Source organism: Schistocerca nitens, chromosome 12 (assembly GCF_023898315.1).
Source record: "Schistocerca nitens isolate TAMUIC-IGC-003100 chromosome 12, iqSchNite1.1, whole genome shotgun sequence".
NCBI lineage: Eukaryota > Metazoa > Arthropoda > Insecta > Orthoptera > Acrididae > Schistocerca > Schistocerca nitens.
Window position 1 is genome coordinate 130,518,461 of NC_064625.1, and position 20,892 is coordinate 130,539,352.

Sequence of the window (20,892 nt, forward strand, 5' to 3'; positions counted from 1 at the left end):
GGATATGGCGAATGCCTAGTGAACGTCATCTGCCAGTGTGTGTAGTGCCAACACTAAATTCGGAGGCGGTGCTGTTAGGGTGTGGTGTGGTCGTGTTTTTTATAGAGGGGGCTCGCACCTCTTGTTGTTTTGCGTGCCACTGTCACAGCACAGGCCTACACTGATGTTTTAAGCACCTTCTTGCTTCCCAGTGGTGAAGAGCAATTCGGGGATGGCGATTGCATCTTTCAACACAATCGAGCACCTGTTAATAATGCACGACCTGTGACGGAGTGGTTTACATGACAACAACATCCTCGTAATGAACTGGCCTGCACAGAGTCCTGATCTGAATCCTATAGAACTCCTTTGGGATGTTTTGGAACGACGTTTTCGTGCCAGGCCTCACAGCCCGTCATCGATTCCTCTCCTCACTGCAGCACTCCATGAAGAATGGGATGCCATTCCCCAATAAATCTTCCAGCACCTGATTGAACGTATGCTTGCCAGAGTGGAAGCTATCATCAAGGCTAAGGGTGGGCCATCACCATAGTGAATTCCAGTATTACCGTTAGAGGGCACCACGAACTTGTAAGTCATCTTCAGCCAGGTATCCGCATACTTCTGATCATACAGTTTACGTACTCAAATACAGAGCTACGTAAATAGGTAGAATACGGCGCTGCAGTCGGCAACGCCTATGTAAGACAACCAGTGTCTGGCACAGATGTTAGATCAGTTACTGCTGCTACAACGGGAGGTTATTTAAAATTTAGGTGAGTTTGAACGTGGTGTTATAGACGGCGCATGTGCGATAGGACACAGCGTCACCGAGGTAGCCATGATGTGGAATTCTCCTGTACTACCACTTCACAGGTATAATGCGAATATCAGGACCGTGGTAAAGCATCAAATCTCCAACATCGCTGGAGCTGGAAGAAGATCATGTAAGAATGGGACCAAAGACTACTGAAGAGAATTTTCAGCATGACAGAAATGTAGCCCTCCGGCAAAGTACTGCAGATTATAATGCTGGGCTATCAACAAGTGTCACTGTGTGAACCATATGGGCTTTCGGAGCTCGGAGCCGAAGGCCCACTCGTGAACCCTTGATGACTGCATGACCCAAATCTGTATGCCTCGCCTGGGACTGTCAACACCGGCATTGAAATGTCCATGACTGGAAACATGTTGCCTGGTCGGACGAGTCTCGTTTCAAATTGTATCGAGTGGATGGACGAGTACGGGTATGGAGACAACCTCATGAATCTGCGGACCCTGCGTGTCAGCACTGGACTGTTTGAACTGCTGGGGTCTCTGTAATGGTTTGGGGCGTGTGCATTTGGAGTGATACGGGACTCCTCTTACTTCTAGATACGACTCTGAGAGATGACACGTACTAATCCTCCTGTCTGAACATCTGGATCCATTCGTAGCCATTGTGCATTCCGGCGGACTTGAGCAATTCAAGCAGAAGAATCTGACACTTTAAACGTCCAGAATTGCTATAGAGTGGATCCAGGAACGCTGTCCTGAGTTTAAACACCACCGCTGGCCACCAAACTCCCCAGACATGAACATTATTGAGCATATCTGGGATGCCTTGCCATGTGCTGTTCAGAAGAGATCTCCACCCCCTCGATTGATGGACAGCCCTGCAGGATTCATGGTGTCGATTCCCTGCAGCACTACTTCAGACATTAGTCGAGACTATGTCACCTCGTGGTGCGGCACTTCTGTGTGCTCGCGGGGGCCCTACACGATATTAGGTATGTGTACCAGTTTCTTTATCTCTTCAATGTATTTACAATGTGTGGTGTCACCGCCAGACACCACACTTGACCCGCGTGTCGCCACTATCAGTGATTGCAGACCGAGCGCCGCCACACGTCAGGTCTAGAGAGACGTCCTAGCACTCGCCCCAGTTGTACAGCCGACTTTGCTAGCGATGGTTCACTGACAAATTACGCTCTCATTGCCGAGACGATAGTTAGCCTAGCCTTCAGCTACGTCATTTGCTACGACCTAGCAAGGCGCCATTATCAATTGCTATTTATCTTGTGATGCATGTACCGTCAGACAGATGTTCACCAATTATGTGACAGATGTTCACCAATTATGGATTAAAGTTAAGTATTCAAGAAGCTATGTACTTTACTTGCTGTATTCATTACCTTGTCCTGTTCCAGACCTCACGCCAGCCTGCGTGAGCTTAAGGGGCTCCGGAAACGCACAAAATCATGAAAAGTTCAATTTTTAATTTTTGCGTTTTCTGAATCTGCAGACTATTACATTTTAATAGATATATAATTTATTCAATTCCGAAGACTACAACTATTTTTAAATTTTTTTTTTGAAATGTGTTCTACATGGGCGTGACCCACTGTGGCGCTGTTAAACTGCTGTCAAATGGTGTTATTATTAACGTCCGTGTTGATCAGGTACATTTTAGTGATGTGGCTAACCTGTGATGGTTCAATATACACTCCTGGAAATTGAAATAAGAACACCGTGAATTCATTGTCCCAGGAAGGGGAAACTTTATTGACACATTCCTGGGGACAGATACATCACATGATCACACTGACAGAACCACAGGCACATAGACACAGGCAACAGAGCATGCACAATGTCGGCACTAGTACAGTGTATATCCACCTTTCGCAGCAATGCACGCTGCTATTCTCCCATGGAGACGATCGTAGAGATGCTGGATGTAGTCCTGTGGAACGGCTTGCCATGCCATTTCCACCTGGCGCCTCAGTTGGACCAGCGTTCGTGCTGGACGTGCAGACCGCGTGAGACGACGCTTCATCCAGTCCCAAACATGCTCAATGGGGGACAGATCCGGACTAGGAATGGTAGAACGATGGGTTCGATGACGGTTTGGATGTACCGTGTACTATTCAGTGTCCCCTCGACGATCACCAGTGGTGTACGGCCAGTGTAGGAGATCGCTCCCCACACCATGATGCCGGGTGTTGGCCCTGTGTGCCTCGGTCGTATGCAGTCCTGATTGTGGCGCTCACCTGCACGGCGCCAAACACACATACGACCATCATTGGCACCAAGGCAGAAGCGACTCTCATCGCTGAAGACGACACGTCTCCATTCGTCCCTCCATTCACGCCTGTCGCGACACCACTGGAGGCGGGCTGCACGATGTTGGGGCGTGAGCGGAAGACAGCCTAACGGTGTGCGGGACCGTAGCCCAGCTTCATGGAGACGGTTGCGAATGGTCCTCGCCGATACCCCAGGAGCAACAGTGTCCCTAATTTGCTGGGAAGTGGCTGTGCGGTCCCCTACGGCACTGCGTAGGATCCTACGGTCTTGGCGTGCATCCGTGCGTCGCTGCGGTCCGGTCCCAGGTCGACGGGCACGTGCACCTTCCGCCGACCACTGGCGACAACATCGATGTACTGTGGAGACCTCACGCCCCACGTGTTGAGCAATTCGGCGGTACGTCCACCCGGCCTCCCGCATGCCCACTATACGCCCTCGCTCAAAGTCCGTCAACTGCACATACGGTTCACGTCCACGCTGTCGCGGCATGCTACCAGTGTTAAATACTGCGATGGAGCTCCGTATGCCACGGCAAACTGGCTGACACTGACGGCGGCGGTGCACAAATGCTGCGCAGCTAGCGCCATTCGGCGGCCAACACCGCGGTTCCTGGTGTGTCCGCTGTGCCGTGCGTGTGATCATTGCTTGTACAGCCCTCTCGCAGTGTCCGGAGCAAGTATGGTGGGTCTGACACACCGGTGTCAATGTGTTCTTTTTTCCATTTCCAGGAGTGTATATCGCTGGTGTGATTGTCGATTGTTTCATGTTAATTTACTCTGTCGTTATCTCGAAAATATTCGTAATTAATTGTGTTTCTTGAGTCTCTGTTTTGTTGAAGTATAATAATGAGTAAAAGTAAAGTTATTAGAAATCCTCTGAAGGCTTTTAAGAAAAGGAGAAATGTTGGAAAGCCAAAGGTATTTAGAAATATGGGAATGAAGATAGGTTCTAACATGGTACGAGCGATGCATGCTTTAGACAAGGAACGCCTTCGGGCTGCAGACAGGGCTTGTGGTGTTACCTTTTTATTATTATCTTCTCATTATCTATTGAAACAACATCGCCTTGTAATGTAATTTTAATTTTTCACTAAAAACACATTCAACACAGCGGGAAAATACACGTCTTTCGTATCAAGACAAGAGAGAGAGAGATCCATTCGTTCTTAAAAAAACAAAAAAAGCTACGCAAAAAAAAAAGAACAAAATTATTTATAAAATCGGTCGCTGGCGCAGCGCTCTTCTGCGTGCGCGATCGTAAAATATAACTTTGTATTGGCGGAGGCGCGGAAGTCAAAGTACTATTACAATGCCTCCTCTACTGACACGCTCCGCAAGCGAGCGTGGCAGTATAGAAAATTTACATAGATACATACATATATGAGAAAATAAGAAATTTACATATTACAAAAAAAATATTTCTGAGCACAATGTTCTTTGCATATCAGTCTTTGTATACAGTCTTTTTGGTGTGTACCTTCTTTAGGAGTCGTAACATTAATGTCTTTGAATTGCAGCGTATTATCGTTGCTTAGCACAGCGTTTGAATTCAGTTCACATGATTCGTGTTTACAATGGAATTAATTCGAACAATAAATGTTTCTATTATATTGCTCCAATGTCTTTAAACGTAGTACCGGACTCTGAGTGTGTGTGTACTGCCTGGATCTCTTGCGTGTGACTTGAAAAAAAAAATCCAAAGTTTGTTCAATGTGTCAACACGAAAATGTGATCTCCAGCAGTCGAATTTTGGTGGCGTCTACCGGGGTATAAATGGTCAATGAGGGCACAGGAAACACCTCACTGCCTACGACAGGTGATGAGCTTGTCTTTTACACCAACCTGAAGACCTGCCGGCTTCCACAACACCATACACTTCAAAGCATTTTGACACTACGTAAATATTGCTTGACCAGTGTTCCATCATGTTGGTTTCTTCTTTGCATTTGCAGTTCCATTTATATGAATCATGTGCTACATGCACAAGTCCTTTGCAGCTCATTAACATCTCCTTAAAATACATTTCTTGATATAGGAAGTACATAAATATACAAATATTTACAATTAATCATTACATGAGATACATTGTTGTCATACAGTACATATACAGAATTAAATGAAAAATATAGTAAATTTTTACGTTACATTCAATACCATTGTGCTGACATGTGAATTACATTACATTCAGATTGCAATATACATTTTATTTATTTTATTTGTTAGCTCATTTTTTTATTATTTTTTTATTTATTTTTTATTTTATTTTTTTTTCGTTACACTTGCAACATTTGAAGATAATTGTGGCAACTCGCTAGAATATTCAACTTAAAATTCATCTTGCCTCCTGGAATAAAATTTACACATATTTCAAGCCTCAAGACAGCCCTCTGTAGGAGGATAGGTTCATGGGATGGTTGCTAACTACTTCATAAATACTAGTAAAGTCATCCCCTACAGTGGACTACACAAAATAAAATATGATAAATAAAATACATGTTAACTTAATATAACGTAAAAGTTCCTATACCTAATACCGTTTCTAAGTGTGGTGTCCCCACTATTGCTGTTTCTAAGAGTGGTACCCCTCAAGAGTGGTGCCCCTCTAAATATCTTAGGATCCTACAAGTATGTACATCAGTGTGGTAAGTGTATATATATATCTAGTTCAAGTCAATCATGTTCCTATAAAGTTTGTGTAGTTCATCTCCTTCCTTTCATGAGTATCAAGTAATATAAATAAGTGTTTTACTTAATAGATAAATAAATCTTTTTTAGATAATTGCTGCTGCATTCCATGCTGTATATCCATTCTGTATTTACCTTGTGGTACCTGTAAAATTCTATTCATAAATAAATGTGTGTGTATGTCTCTCCATACTGTCGGATAATCACGAATTATATAATGTCAAATATTTTATCAACATGTATAAATTTCTCTAAGGGAGGGATGAGAGTATGAGCCGCAACAGAGGACTGACGTTTTGTTTTCTCCTTATTCTCCTTTCTATTTAATGGTGCATTAGTTCAGTTCAGTAGACGAGCTTTAATCATGTCACTAGATGACTGCTAAATATGTTCTCTTAAATAATTCTTCCAATCTGAAGTGACAAGCCTACATAACTCCAAAAATTTCATTACAAGTTCCCATTAGATTAGTGTTAAAGTGTTATAGATTTAAATCTTCTGGTATATTTCCAACAGTGGCTGCTGTAAATAATTCTTTCCACATAAATCTATACTTTCACCTTTAGTTATAAGAATATATAAGACACCACATAAGTTATTATCTCAGGCATACCAATCTTTCAATAAATAATATTCTTTCCACTACTTTCATTCTGTATTCCATGAGTACATGTGATATAGCATTCAAATCTAGTTTCTCTCCTCTCAACATATTCTCAATTACTCATAGCATTCTCACCTATCCATTATTCATTCTTCACAAAATAACATACTTATTCCTCAGCATTATATATATATATATATATATATATATATATATATATATATATATATATATATATTTTCCTCTTATTCATCACCACTTTACCTCTCTCCATATTACTATTTATCCTCTTATTAAACTAAAATTACATTCACTCATCTCATTCAGCCACTCACATCACTCATATCAACATTACTATTATCACATGCCTCCTAAAGAAAATAATTCTGTTCAGTTCTCTGCCTCATCTAATGTGTATATGCCTCCTCTAATGTGTATATGCCTCAATAGCAACTCGTCTTATAACCAAATATCTTATTAGCTATTGGATGGTTCACATTGCTTTCTAGACTTACCTGCATTCATTAGATTGTAAGTATCTGTATAACTTAAATGTAGGCTCATCATAACTGTATATCATATTAATTATCTTCTTCTCATTGGCTAACATTTTACTGTATGTATTTTTTCAAATGTCTGTGTGGATGTAGACCTCTGGGTTTATGTGTTAATGGATATTCTAATGAATAACAGCCAGGGTGTGGAATATTTGCAATTCGGTATGGTCCAGAGTATAAGATCTGCCATTTCCTGTTTAAATGTTTCAGTTTTGTGGGTTTAGGATGTGTTCTTAGTAAAACTAACTCATCAACTTGAAATGTTTGTGCTTTCCTGACACCTCTGTCATATTTCTGCTTTCTTTCCTTAGCTTTGTCACATAATGTTGTGTAAGCTTGTCTTACCTTTTCTTCTAAACTAACATGATTTGTTGTTGCTGTAAGTTTAGGTAGAGGGTCTGTCCATTCATTTCTTTCTGTTTTATCCATAATTAATTCAGTTGGTGTGTATCCAGTAGAAATGTGAGTTAAATTGTTCACTATTTGTTCAAATGGTGCTAGGTATTCTACCCATTTTGTGTGCTTCTCTGGTGTGTGTGTTCTCATAAACTGTCCAAATTCTGGAAATGTTCTTTCTACTGGGTTTCCTGCTGCGTGAAATCTTGAAATTAAAATATGTTTAACATTCTGTTCTTCAATAAATGTCTTCCATTTTAAACTGGTAAAATATGCTGCATTATCCGTGATCATAACTTCAGGTTTTCCTATTCTTACAAAATAATCTGTTAATAGACGTCTGGTAATAGCAGTGGTAGAAACTGAACGTAAAGCATATAATTTTAAATACTTTGTGAAAACATCTAACACAGCAAGGATGTATTTCATTCCTCCACGTGCTTGTGGATAGGGTCCTGCAATATCTAAAGAAATTAGCTGTAATGGCCTCTTAGGTATGATTGGGTGCAATTCATTCATGCTTGTGCGATTAGAATATTTGGCTTTCTGACATATGATGCATTTCCTAATATTACTCAATACTCTTCGCCTTAAATTTGGAAAGTAGCAATATTGTATAATCTTATCTGTACATTTGGTTACACCATAGTGTCCCCAAGTTCTGTGTGTAAATAAAATAAAATCATCAACATGAGCTTCAGGTAAGCAAACACACCAATGCTGTGATTCAGGGTTTCGTCGGTGGAATAATACTTCTTTGTGTAACGTGTAATATTTTTCAAGATGTGGGTCTGTTCCTGCACGTAATTTATTCTTTATCTGGATCCACCTGGGATCATTGTCCTGCAATATGGCTAACTTCCTGCACATGTTTTTGTAGTAAGGTGCAAATGTACCGTCATACATGAGTAAAATTTTAAAATCTGATGTTTGTTCTGTCACATCTGAAAATTCTTGTAGGCCTTGTGGCAAACGAGATAGAGCATCAGCTATAATGTTGGATTCTCCTTTTATATATATAATATCAAAATCATATTCTTGTAGTGATGCACACCAGCGTGCAAGACGTGGATCTAATAACTTGCATGATAGCAGGGAAGAAAGAGCTTGATGATCAGTATAAAGCTTAGTACGTTTTCCCCATAGAAAGTAGCGAAACTTGCGAAACGCCCATACTATGGCAAGTGTTTCGCGCTCGGTCACTGAATATGACTTTTCGCATTCAGTGAGCGTGCGGCTAGCAAAACTTATAGGTTTGATAACTGACTGTTCATCTTCTACATGAATTTGGAATAAAAATGCTCCGAGCCCATAGGAACTTGCATCTGTTACTAGGCAAAAGTCTGACGTCATGTCAGGATGACATAACAACGGTGCATTAACTAAAGCATTCTTAATCGCTTCAAAATCTGTCTGACAGAACTCTGTCCATTTCCAAATATTATTTCTTTTGAGTAAAGATAGAAGATGTGGACTGTTAAGAAGGTGGTAGGGTACAAATTTCCTGAAGAATGAAGATAGACCAAGAAAGGCTTTGAGTTGTTTACGATTCTGTGGGGATGGAAAATTCTTTATTGCATCAATTTTTCTTGAGTCTGGATAAATGCCTTCAGTTGATATGATGTGACCAAGGAATTTGATTTCTCTCCTCCCTAATTTCGTCTTTGATAAATTGATAGTGACACCTGCGTCAGAAAATTTAGTCAGAAGTTGCTTCAAAAGATTTACATGTTCTTCCCAAGTAGTGGTGGCAATGACAATGTCAACATAAACTGTGATTTGTGATAGCAATTGTGGTCCAAGAACAGCATCTAAGGCTTCAATAAATACTCCAGCACTCTCTCGTAGACCAAAGGGTAGAACACAAAATTGATAACTACGCCCCTCACATAGAAATGCAGTGTATTTACGACTGTTTTTATGGAGGTTCACCTGCCAAAATGATGAGCGGAGGTCGATATTGGTTAAATACTGTACATTATGAAATTTTAAAAGTTGTTCTTCCAAATTAATAGGTCGTGTGTTGATTGGGATTATAACTTTGTTAATTTCTCGTGCATCCAGCACTAACCTTACACTACCATCCTCTTTATTAACTGCTAGGATCGGACTGCAATATGGTGAATGTGACCTTTCAATGATACCCCAAGCTTGCATTTTTTCAATCTCTTTCAAAACTGCGGGTTTCTTTGACCAAGGAATATTATAATATGTTCTACAGTATGTTTTGTGTGGTTTAACATCCATCTCATAAGTATAGCCTCTAATAATTCCAGGTTTCTCCACAAATACCTCAGCAAATTGCTGCAAAACTTCAAGTAATTCAAGTTGTTGTTCCTTCGTCAGATATTCAGATTCTGTGCATTTCTCATATAAATTATTAGGTTTAATTCCCTGAGATATAGCTTCATTAAAAGTTAAATCACATATGTTTATTGCTGGTGGATACAGAAAATGTAACTGTTCAAATTTACCTTGTTTACTGTTTAAGTTTTTACCCTGTGTTAACTCTATTGTCAGTTGTTGTTGGTTTACGGTTAAATGACATTTCCCTTTTCCTAAATCTATGATTGCTTGATATTCATTCAAAAAGTCAATTCCTAATATGCAATGCATAACTAATTTGTCTACTACCAGAAAACTGTAATTGAGTGGTATATTTGAAAATGTGAAGTTAATTAGCACTTGAAATTTCACATTCTTTGATTTGTTACCGGTGGCACTTATAATGTGACAATTCTGTACTGGCAATGTTTGTATGTTCATTATTTGTTTGAGTTCATTATATAAGGACATTGAAATGACACTTGCTGCTGCTCCTGTATCTAACATTACTTCCACTTCATAACTACCAATCATAACTCGTGTTATAGCCTGAATAATCTTCTTTGTTTTACTGTTACTTTTAAAATCTACATCCTGATATAATTCTTTTTCTATTTTCTTACTGTCATCATATCGGAGAAAACAAATCGTCGGTTCCGTTCCGCTCTGCTCCCTATTGACCGTAACTCGAGCGCTTAGCTCGGTCGTCGTTCGTTTTCCGGCAAATTCGGTTGTTGCTGCGGGTTGGGTTCATTGCCCAACTCAATAATATTTACATTTCTGTCGCGCGTCACCCAAGTATCAGCTGTTTGGTTGTTGACATTACCCCGCGTCGCATTGGGAGTTCCGTTAGGTACAAATTGAGGGTTGCTGTATTGCCTGTGTCGTGGCGGTTGTCCATTGTGATTTCCCCATACATTATTTCGCCCATGACTGTAACTGGTATTGTCATTACTGTTATTCCTGCAATACATGTTTGGGTGTTGTTGGATGTTGTTTCTCTGAAAATATCCTGGATGGTAACTGTTATCGTCTCTTCTTTGATCTCTATAATTTCGGTTCGTTCTTCTGTTGTTATTTTGAATATAACTGTTATTGTTCTGATTGTAATTACTGTTCGGATAACCATTATAGTAATAATTACTGTTTCCTTGCCAATGCTGCGAGTTGTTTCTCCTAATATTGAATGGATTTGTCCCAGTGTAGTGCGAATTGTTTCTTTGAGTGTTTTGTTGTGGTGTCGGAGGCGGATTCCAATAGCCTCTGTCATTTCTGTTGTGCGTACGCGAATTGCTTGGATGGATCGGATACAATTGATTGAAATTCCTGATCTCATCTCTGTAAACAATATCTATCTCATCAACATAACTGAAAAAATTCTTTATGTTGTCCTCGGACACTCCTATTAATTTATCACGGTAAGGAAATGGTAAGTGGCTTTTAAGTGTTCTAATTACGTCTGGTAAATCTGCTGGTTTTGTCCAATATAATGTTTTGTCTAGGTAGCGTTCAAAGTATTGTCGTAAAGTCTCTTTCTTCGGGTTGTAAATTTCTGGATTGTATACTTCCCGTTTTAAACTTTGCTGTTCTGTGATCGACCAGAATTCCTCAAGAAATGCTTGTTCAAACTGTTCAAATGTTAAACATCGTCTTTTAATTGCTGCTCCCCACTTAGCTGCTCTTCCACGTAACAAATTTGTAACATATCGAATTTTGTCGGCCTCCAACCAATGTCTCGGGAAAATACCATCAAAAGAGCGGATGAAAACAATCGGATGCACTTTGTCTTTCTCATCACATGAAAATGTCTGAAAGTATCCATGTCGTACTAATGTTTCATCAGCTACTCCCGATGGTATTATGGGTCCTGTATTTTGTGTCAAACTGTGCATAGTATGTGGTGATGTCTGATAGCAGTTTTGATCTTGTGGTAGCATTGAAAATGGTTCATTGGGATTTGTGTCACTCATTGGTAATTCTATTTTCGGCTGTGTGCTGGGTCTAGCATTATTATGATTCTCATTTATGTTTTGGTTGTCTGTTATGGGTTTTGGTATCACTGACGAACCTGGTATTACATTCTCTTTAAGTTTACGTACCTCTTTCTGAATATTATCTGTTTCTCCCTTTACTTGTTCCTTTGTCTTATCTAAAATGATCTGTGTCATTGTCTCAAACTTCTCATCTAAATAATCATCACATAATTTGCATTCATGTACAAGTTTTTCTGCTAGAGTTGTGTCATTCTTTAAAGATGCTACATCTGCTCTGTCTTCAAGCTTTTCTAACTTTTCCTGTAAGGATTTCTGCTCCAATGTTACATCATTTAATCTGTCTGAAAGGTCTGTAATCGTCAGGTCTAAGTGTTCTTGGTTTGTTTTTACGGAATTGTGTGACTGTCGTAATTCGTCAACTTGGGTACTGGTTTTCTGTTGTTCAAAAACTACTGTTAACAATTTCTCATTACATCGTTGTAAGTCAGTTTTTGTCTCGTCACTGAATTCCACAAATACCTTTTCTTGTCTCGTAACCTTGTCTGATAAATCAGTAAATTTCCTTCCAAGACTACTGGTGGTTTCTGTCAAGTCGGCAATTTGTCTCGATTGTTTTTCAAAATTTTGTTTTATGTCCCGTGTCAGTTCATCGAATTTAGTGTCAAATTTCCCAATATCACGTTTTAAATTGTCATTTTTCTCGTCTAAAGCGTCAAATCTTTTGTCTAAAGTGTCAAATTTTCTGTTTTGGTCACCAAGTAACTTCAGAATCTGGTTGAGCATGTCAGAGTCCTGTGTCTTAGTTTCGTCATTTTTTCGTGCCTGATTGATGTCTGGTTCTGAAGTTGACGTTGTCAATGTCACGTTTTGTCGCGTAGTACTCACTCTCCATTCGCCTGTATATCTGTTTAAATATAGTTGTTGTTGTCTTAATCGATCCGGTAAAATTATGTCTTGAACATCCTCCCTATTAAGTTCAATATTCATTTGACTGTCGGACATGTTTTGCAATGTGTCACTTTCACTAAGCTCGTCCGCGGAAACAATTTCTACGCGTCTAGCGTCCATCTTGCGATTTTCATAATTAATTGCAAATAAAATTTTCCAATGGTAAAAAAAAAATTTTTTTTAAATATGATATGTTGAAATCTGACATTTCTCTTATGGAAATGGATATTTCTATATGATTTCTAATTAGAAATGGAATTATTAAACTGGTACTGAAATTTCCCTCTCACAAATAAATGACTGTGAATATGCTCTTCACTCACCATTTCCAATAATAGTAGTAAATCAATTTTAACTACAATTTGAAAAAAAATTTCGAAATAAATGGATCGGAATAAAGGAAGTACAGATGGCTGCTTGAAACTGGAAAAATGTAAATTTCAGTACTCACCAATTTTTTTTTCAGTCTTATGTTGCAAATGTAGCGTCAAATATAGTTTTCAGTCCAAAATTTTTCTTTCGCGTCCGTGCAAATTATTTTATGGAACGTTATCCTTTTCCCATTTTTTTTAACCAAATTAATTTCCTCAGCGTGAAAATGAAAATTAACACAAATTAATAACAGGGAAAACAATATTGTTGTAAATTTCATGCACGTAACATTACAATTGAAATGAATGAGACTTAGTCCAAATTCATTTTCTGATGCTATTAAGTGGTTAAAATTAGATAAAATGTCCAAAATTTATAATAACTGCACCTGTATCAAATCCAAACTGCACTTGTATCAAATCCGAACTGCACTTGTATCAAATCCGAAGATTGCAAGTCCTGTCACTAGGACGCCAATTGTGGTGTTACCTTTTTATTATTATCTTCTCATTATCTATTGAAACAACATCGCCTTGTAATGTAATTTTAATTTTTCACTAAAAACACATTCAACACAGCGGGAAAATACACGTCTTTCGTATCAAGACAAGAGAGAGAGAGAGATCCATTCGTTCTTAAAAAAACAAAAAAAGCTACGCAAAAAAAAAGAACAAAATTATTTATAAAATCGGTCGCTGGCGCAGCGCTCTTCTGCGTGCGCGATCGTAAAATATAACTTTGTATTGGCGGAGGCGCGGAAGTCAAAGTACCATTACAGGCTGTAAAGAGTCTAGAAATACAAGCAAGAGTAAACAGGAGGAGGAACAAGAGGAAGCTGGAGGATGAGTTTGCAGAGGATGAAGGTAATCCATCCTATGGACCTGGAATGCACTAAAAAGTTAATCCAATCTTTGTCGCTCGATTCTCATACTAGTTACATGTTTTCTAAGGATCTTCCAAACATATTTGTTTCAAACTCTCAGTAAATGTTACACAGTACCTTCTGCATAATTTAAAACAGCCTTTTTCCAAAAAACTGTATATTTTTGAATATATAAATAAAAAATTGCAAAAAAAGTTGTGAATTTTCATTACAATTGAAAAAAATCATCTTTAATAACTGAACTAAAATTTTGTAAAATCCCTGTGTTAAGTTGTAGCCCATATTCCAATAAATAATCTGTAAAAAGTTCAACTTCCTACCACAAATACTTTGTGAGGAAAGATGTAATTTATAAGCGTTATTTTAACATTGCAAGTATAGGGCGTTCCGGAGACCCTTAAACGCGTGCCTTTCGGCTTCCTCTCCTAGTGGCTTGGCTGTATTGCCAAGTCACAACACAATGTGCTGCCGATATCTTTATAGGACGCTAAGTCGATATTTTCCCGTTGATGTATTCTACCGAGTCTTCCTTCGCCGTCGGCGTTGTCGTGGTTACCGTGAGACACCGTTATACCAAGAGGAAAGGCGCGTCGATCTTAGAGCATGAGATATGATGACCTTAAGCCACTGACAACACACAACGGTCACGGTAGCACCTGATTCCAGAATAGCTGCAGCACTTAAGATCTACGAACTATCCCCTGTTGACCAGGTCCCCAAAACTTAACTCGTAACGAGATCCCTTCAAAGCAAATTGTCGTAACGATCGTCTATAAAGGCTTCGTACAACGAGAAGAAATGTTACAGTTTATGGAATAATAACAGGTACTACCAAACTGTCTTGTCTCTTCTGCTTTAATTAACATAACTTTGTTCACAGTTTCATTTCACATTCACCACTCATTCACCGAAACCCTTTGATGAACAGTTTTGGTTACTTGACACCAACAGTCAATGATAATGATACAGCTTTTCTCGTTTTTTGTAAATTGAAGCCCGTTCTCCGTGATATAATAAAAAAAAACCGGTCTCAATACCGCGTCCCTCGTGAGATGCGAATATACTTATCCCGCAATTTACCGCCCTGTAGGTGTACTCAGTTTAGTGACCACACTTCACTGTCCGCTATTTTACGTAACTGAATGTCCATTTTTTAGTCTGATTATACACTGTAACTATTTAAAATTCGCCCCTATATTTTTCACAACGCACAATTAGCACTTCGTTACTTTTCTTTTTTTTTCTTCTTCTAAGAGTAAACGGAAAAAAAGACGCCGTATCATCGGCTTAGTCGATATAAAGCAAAACACCTTAATATGCCCAATTTTACCTCTTCTTATAGGATCGGCTACCTTACTCATTAATTTATTACATATTATTTCCAATAACGCTAAACAGGTATCGCCGTTATTTTTTTTTAATTGTATTCGAAAGCATGTTACTACTATTATGACCGACCAAATCGTAACAAATCGCGCGGCGTGCGTTTTTAACGATAACTTTACACTATTCAAGTTCTGTTATAGCTGTCTTGACTCGTAATGTTACACGGCCCCCCAGACTGTGATGTCTTGAAGAGGGTTCCAGACAGAACAGGCTTTTTTTTGTGTACTGTGACAGGAGAGGGTATTTGTTTCGGCGAATACACTCACTCTCAGATTCACTCAACAAGTCAGTACATACATTCTACAATATTTAAGTTGAGTTAATGGGCCTAGACAAAATGCCCTTAACTAAATTCCACATTTGTTTATAGGTTGTCTTAGAAACACTTCGCACTAATCACTTCATATTCACACCACACTTTTTTTTTTCTTGGATGAAGCCCTCAGTTCTTCAACCGACTGTGCAAGGCAGGGATCACAGCCGGGTTCGACGATTGGCATCCCAGGCCAAAACCCTTATCAGGCCACTTGTTTAACCAGAAAGGATTTGGTCCTTTTCTTTTCCTCTTAATTCCACTTTTAAATCATCCATCCTCGCTGTTCGGTGAGAGGATAAATCGTATTTCAGCGTTGTCATTGTTGTTGATACCAAGAAGGTATCTCATGGAAATCGTCGGTACATTCTTCAATTTTCTTTGTAAGTTAGTATAAGTACGTATTTATCCATTGGTGCTTTTATTTAGTCCACTGAGTGTAGTCTTGGTATCATTCAGTGTTTCTTGAATCTATATTTTGCTCATTATTGATAATACTTCTTCAGGTCTATGTGAGGGAACAAGCCTTTAATTACATCAGTATCACAATCTGCCAGGAGGTAACTCCCTTCATGAGGTATTTTCATTATTTTGTATGGACCTGTATATAAATATTGCCATTTCTTATTCAGTCTTTTCCTGGTTGATGCTTTTGGGTGATTTCTCAATAAAATTTCTTCCCCTACATCATATGTGACTACTTTCTTCACATTTTTATCAAAACGGGTTTTTCTCAATTGTGCTTGATGCTTCAGGTTTTCGTAGACCTTCTTCACCATATCTTCTTTCTTGGTAATCTTTTGTTCTATCGCAGGTAATGTCTTCATCCATTCTGGCACAATACTTTCACCAAATACTATTTGGTTAGGTGAATAACCTGTCGATAAGTGTGGTAAGTCATTATACACTTTCTCAAATTCATAAATCCAATCGATCCATTTATAATGTTGTTTGGGTATATACGTCCGTAAAAATCGGTTCAACTCTCGGAAGATTCTTTCAACCGGATTTCCACAAGGGTAAAATCTTGAGATGTAAATGTGCTGGATTCCTTGTTCTTTCATAGTGTCTCTCCATACCTTACTTGTATAATAAGCAGCATTGTCTGTCAAGATAATTATAGGTTTGCCAAGCTCAGTTATATAGTTGTTGATAAATTTGCGTAACATGGGTCGAACGTGGAGATTTTTCAAAGGATATAATTTCACATATTTTGAAAAGAGATCATAGAAAGCCAATACATATTTGAACCGTCCACGTGTCACGGGACATGGCCCACAGACATCACATGACACCAACATTAAAGGTTGTTGTGGGATGATAGGATGTAATTCTATCTTCCGACAATAGTTTATGGGTTTCGCCTTCTGACATATTTTGCACTTCTTAATAATATTTGTAGCTATACGTCCCAAATTTGGATGATAGCAGTATTGTGCTATTTTGGCTGTACATTTAGCGGAACCAAAATGACCCCAATTCAAGTGAGTGTACCATACTAGTGATTCTAAATATTTATTTGGAACACAAAGTTTCCAAACATCTTCTTCATCCTTCCTCCGATACAATATTCCGGATTTTAATTGATACTGTTCTTGAGAGTGACTTAGCGTTTTGCTTTCAACAGCATGCCTAATGGCTTTCCACAACTTATCATCTTCTTGCAGTTGTGGAAGACTTCGAGATAGCTGTGAAATCTGCCTCTCACAATATTGTCTTGATAAATTCATGACTTTAAAGTCAATAGTCCGTTCTTCACACTCGTCGTCATTCTTTCTTTTCGGTAGTCTTGAAAGAGCATCGGCTATGATGTTGTCTTTCCCTCTGATGTATTTGAGCGTAATATCATATTCTTGCAGTAGCAAGGCCCACCGGGTTAAACGTGAATGGAACATCCTTCCTGTTAAAATAAAAGATAAAGCTTTGTGGTCGCAGAATATAATGATCTTCTTTCCATATACAAAATAGCGAAACTTTCTAAGTGACCAGACCACGGCCAGTACTTCCAATTCAGTAGTACAATATGCACGTTCACAGCTAGAGAGTGTTCTGCTGGCAAACCCAATTATTTTGATGGTATTGATATCTTCTGGATTGTCCATCTGGAAAAGAGTGGCACCCAATCCTGTTTCAGAAGCATCCGCAGCAATATAAAAATCTTGATCAAGTCTCGGATGATGTAACAGTGGAGCATTAGTCAAAGCATTGCGGATGTTATCAAAAGCTTGCGTGCATTCGGAATTCCACTCCCACATGACATTTTTTCTTAACAGCCGTAACAGACAGTCTTGGCTTCCTAACTGATTGGGTAAGAATCGTCGAAAAAATGAAACTAAGCCGATAAATGACTTTAATTCCGTTCTATTCTTTGGATAAGCACATCTGTTAATCGCATCCATCTTTTTAGGATTTGGTTTTATCCCTTCAGGAGTGATTATATGTCCAAGAAATTTCAATTGGTTATGAGCAAACTTGGATTTTCTCAAATTTACAGTAACTCCGTATTCCAAAAATTTCGCAAAAACTCTTCTTAATAAGTCCAAATGTTCCTCCCAAGTTTCAGAAGCAATTAGCAAATCATCCACATATAAAGTAACTTCATTCAAAAGGTCTCTGCCCAGTACGGTATCTAAGGCCGATATGAAAACACCACCGCTTATTTTCAACCCAAATGGCATGACAGTAAACTGGTAACTTCGGCCCAGAAAAACGAATGCAGTATATTTTCTAGATTCTTTAGATATTCTAGTTTGCCAATATGAACTACGCATATCCAAAGAAGTTAAGAAGCGGGCACCATAAAACTTTTGTACTAACTCTTCTAGGTTCTCTGGTCGCGTTTGCACAGGTATAATGATCTTATTGATCTCTCTGGCATCCAACACCAATCTGATGTCACCATTGGGTTTAATTACCGCCACAAGAGGGTTACAATATTCAGAATCTGAGGGCTCAATAATACCCCATTCTAACATTTTATTGATTTCCTTTCTGACTACTTCTTTCTTTGTCCATGGGATAGAATAGGAAGTACGACAAAAGGGTTTATGTGCATACGTCTTTATATGGTATTCAAAGTCTTTTATTATACCCGGACGTTTACTAAAAATTGACTGATATGCTTCCAACAAGTAGTACAGTTCATCCCTTTGGATAACAGATAAATATTCTGATTCTAACACCTTTTCCTGCAATGACATTTTATCAATCATTTCTTCAGAACATTCAATAAGGCATATATCATACACATTTTCATCATCAATACTGACATATTTTGCCATTAGATTCATACACAACTGATTTGGAATTACTCGGCCCTTTCTCAGGGTGGTTGAAAACGTTACCATTGGAATTAAATATACATTCACCTTTCTCTAAATTAATGATTGCACCGGTCTCACATAAAAAATCCAAACCCCAGATACATGGTACTGTCATTTTAGGAACAACCAGGAATGTACTTTCTATTTGAGCCCCCTGTATTGTAACGTCAACACGTACCTGTTTCGCAACTTTTTGCATTTTTGCGCTGAACGCGCCAGACACGGTACATCCTGTGATAGGAAAAGTGGGCATTTTTACCCCTCGGCTTATCTGTTTTAAACAGTCCAACGTCATGACACTAATAGTTGCTCCAGTATCAATTAATATTTCAACATCAACATTATTTATACTCGTTGGAATTATTGCCTGTAAAATTTGTCCGCATTTATTAGAAACTTCAGGTTTTTCTTCAATTAACTCATTCCTTATATCCTGATCATTATTGTACCTTAATACTCTCACTTCAAATTGATGCCTGCCTTCCTTCTCCTTTCCAGTCATCCTAGGAAGGCATTTGGTGACTGGTATTAGTTTAATCTATCTCGTTGAGTCATCGGTGGGGGTTCATGAACTTCCACAATCCGTACAGTATGATCCGAGTTATGGTATTCACCCCGTCGCACATTGGAGGCTCCTTCGCCCATTGGTATAACTCCTTGTGCTGGATGAGGACTCGAGGCATTTGTTCCATCCTGCCGATGAACATTATGCTTCGAATTATCTTCCCAAGGTCGAATGCTATTGGGTTCATCACTTGGGTATCTGTTACTATTATTAATATCACTACTATGCACATTCGCGTCACCATATCGAGGTTTACCTCTAGCACAGTAAGTATCTCTTCTATATTTATTATAATCATTGTTTTTATTGCAACCATAGGATGAAGATTGTCCACGCTCCTGTGATGCGGGTTTGACCTGGTTTTCGGTATTATTATTATCATAAGTTAAATTATTATTATTATAATTACTCGTATTACTATGAGTGTGAGTCGACATTTGATTACTACTCATTTGTCTTGCGTCTTCCATAATCATATCTATAGAGTCAATCACCGACAAGAATTGTTCTACATCGTGGTCAGGAACATTTATTAACTTTTCACGTATATTTATGGGCAACCTTCCCTTCAAAATTCTGATCACTTCCTTGTGAGAAATTGGATCACTCCAATAACGTGTCTTATTTATGTACTTTTCAAAATATTGCCTTAAAGTACTCCTTTTACTGTTAAAATACTCAGGTTGGTAAACCTCTTTTCTTAATTTCTCTTGTTTACTCGACGACCAGTATTTAGCCAAAAAAAGTTGTTCAAACTCAGCGCAAGTATGGCAACTTTCACTTACTTCGGCGGCCCATAATGCGGCTTCTCCGGTAATTTTGGATACTATAAATTGAAGTCGGTCGTGTTCTGACCAGCTACGTGGAAATATTCTTTTGAAATTATTGATAAAGATTTTCGGATGCAGGTTGTTCTTTTCAGTGGAGAATGTTGGGAATTGTCTACTTTTAAAAATGCTGTTCTCCACCTTTAAAGAAGACAAATATCCTCGCTGACCAAAAGAATCATCATCTTTACCAACCGAATCATCAACTTCCCAATGCAAATTTGCACCACAATTGTACTTCGTATTATCACATGTTCGGTTGTTTTTCGACCTATTCTCCGAACGTTCGTCCTCTGTCAACAAATTTTGTGATGACTTTCGTTCTAACTCCGCCAATTTATGATTGGTTTCCTTTTGCCATTTAGGTAACTCATCAACTATTTTGTCTTTTATTTTCTGAAATTCGCTAGTGAAGAGCTTAATTAATTCATCATTTCTACTTAGGTGATCATTGATATTTTCATTTGGCTGGGATCCAATAGTAGTCTTAACCTTGTCTACAATTTCATTTCCTTTTATTTCTATCCATTCAGATAGATCTTCGTCAAGTCTTTTAGTTTGATCTACTAAATACTTGTCAATCCCCTTACGAGCATCAGACTCAAATTCGACTATTTGTTTCGAAAGCTCTTCTATCTGTGCGCTAGCATTGAAACAGCTGCTTTCACACTTA

General features: G+C 38.6%; 1 protein-coding gene across 1 annotated transcript in view; it reads right to left on the minus strand.

Annotated features, from left to right (window-relative positions):
- LOC126214956 (C3 and PZP-like alpha-2-macroglobulin domain-containing protein 8) overlaps nt 1-20,892 on the minus strand; it is an 877,403-nt gene that overhangs the window by 448,279 nt on the left and 408,232 nt on the right. The window lies entirely within an intron of this gene.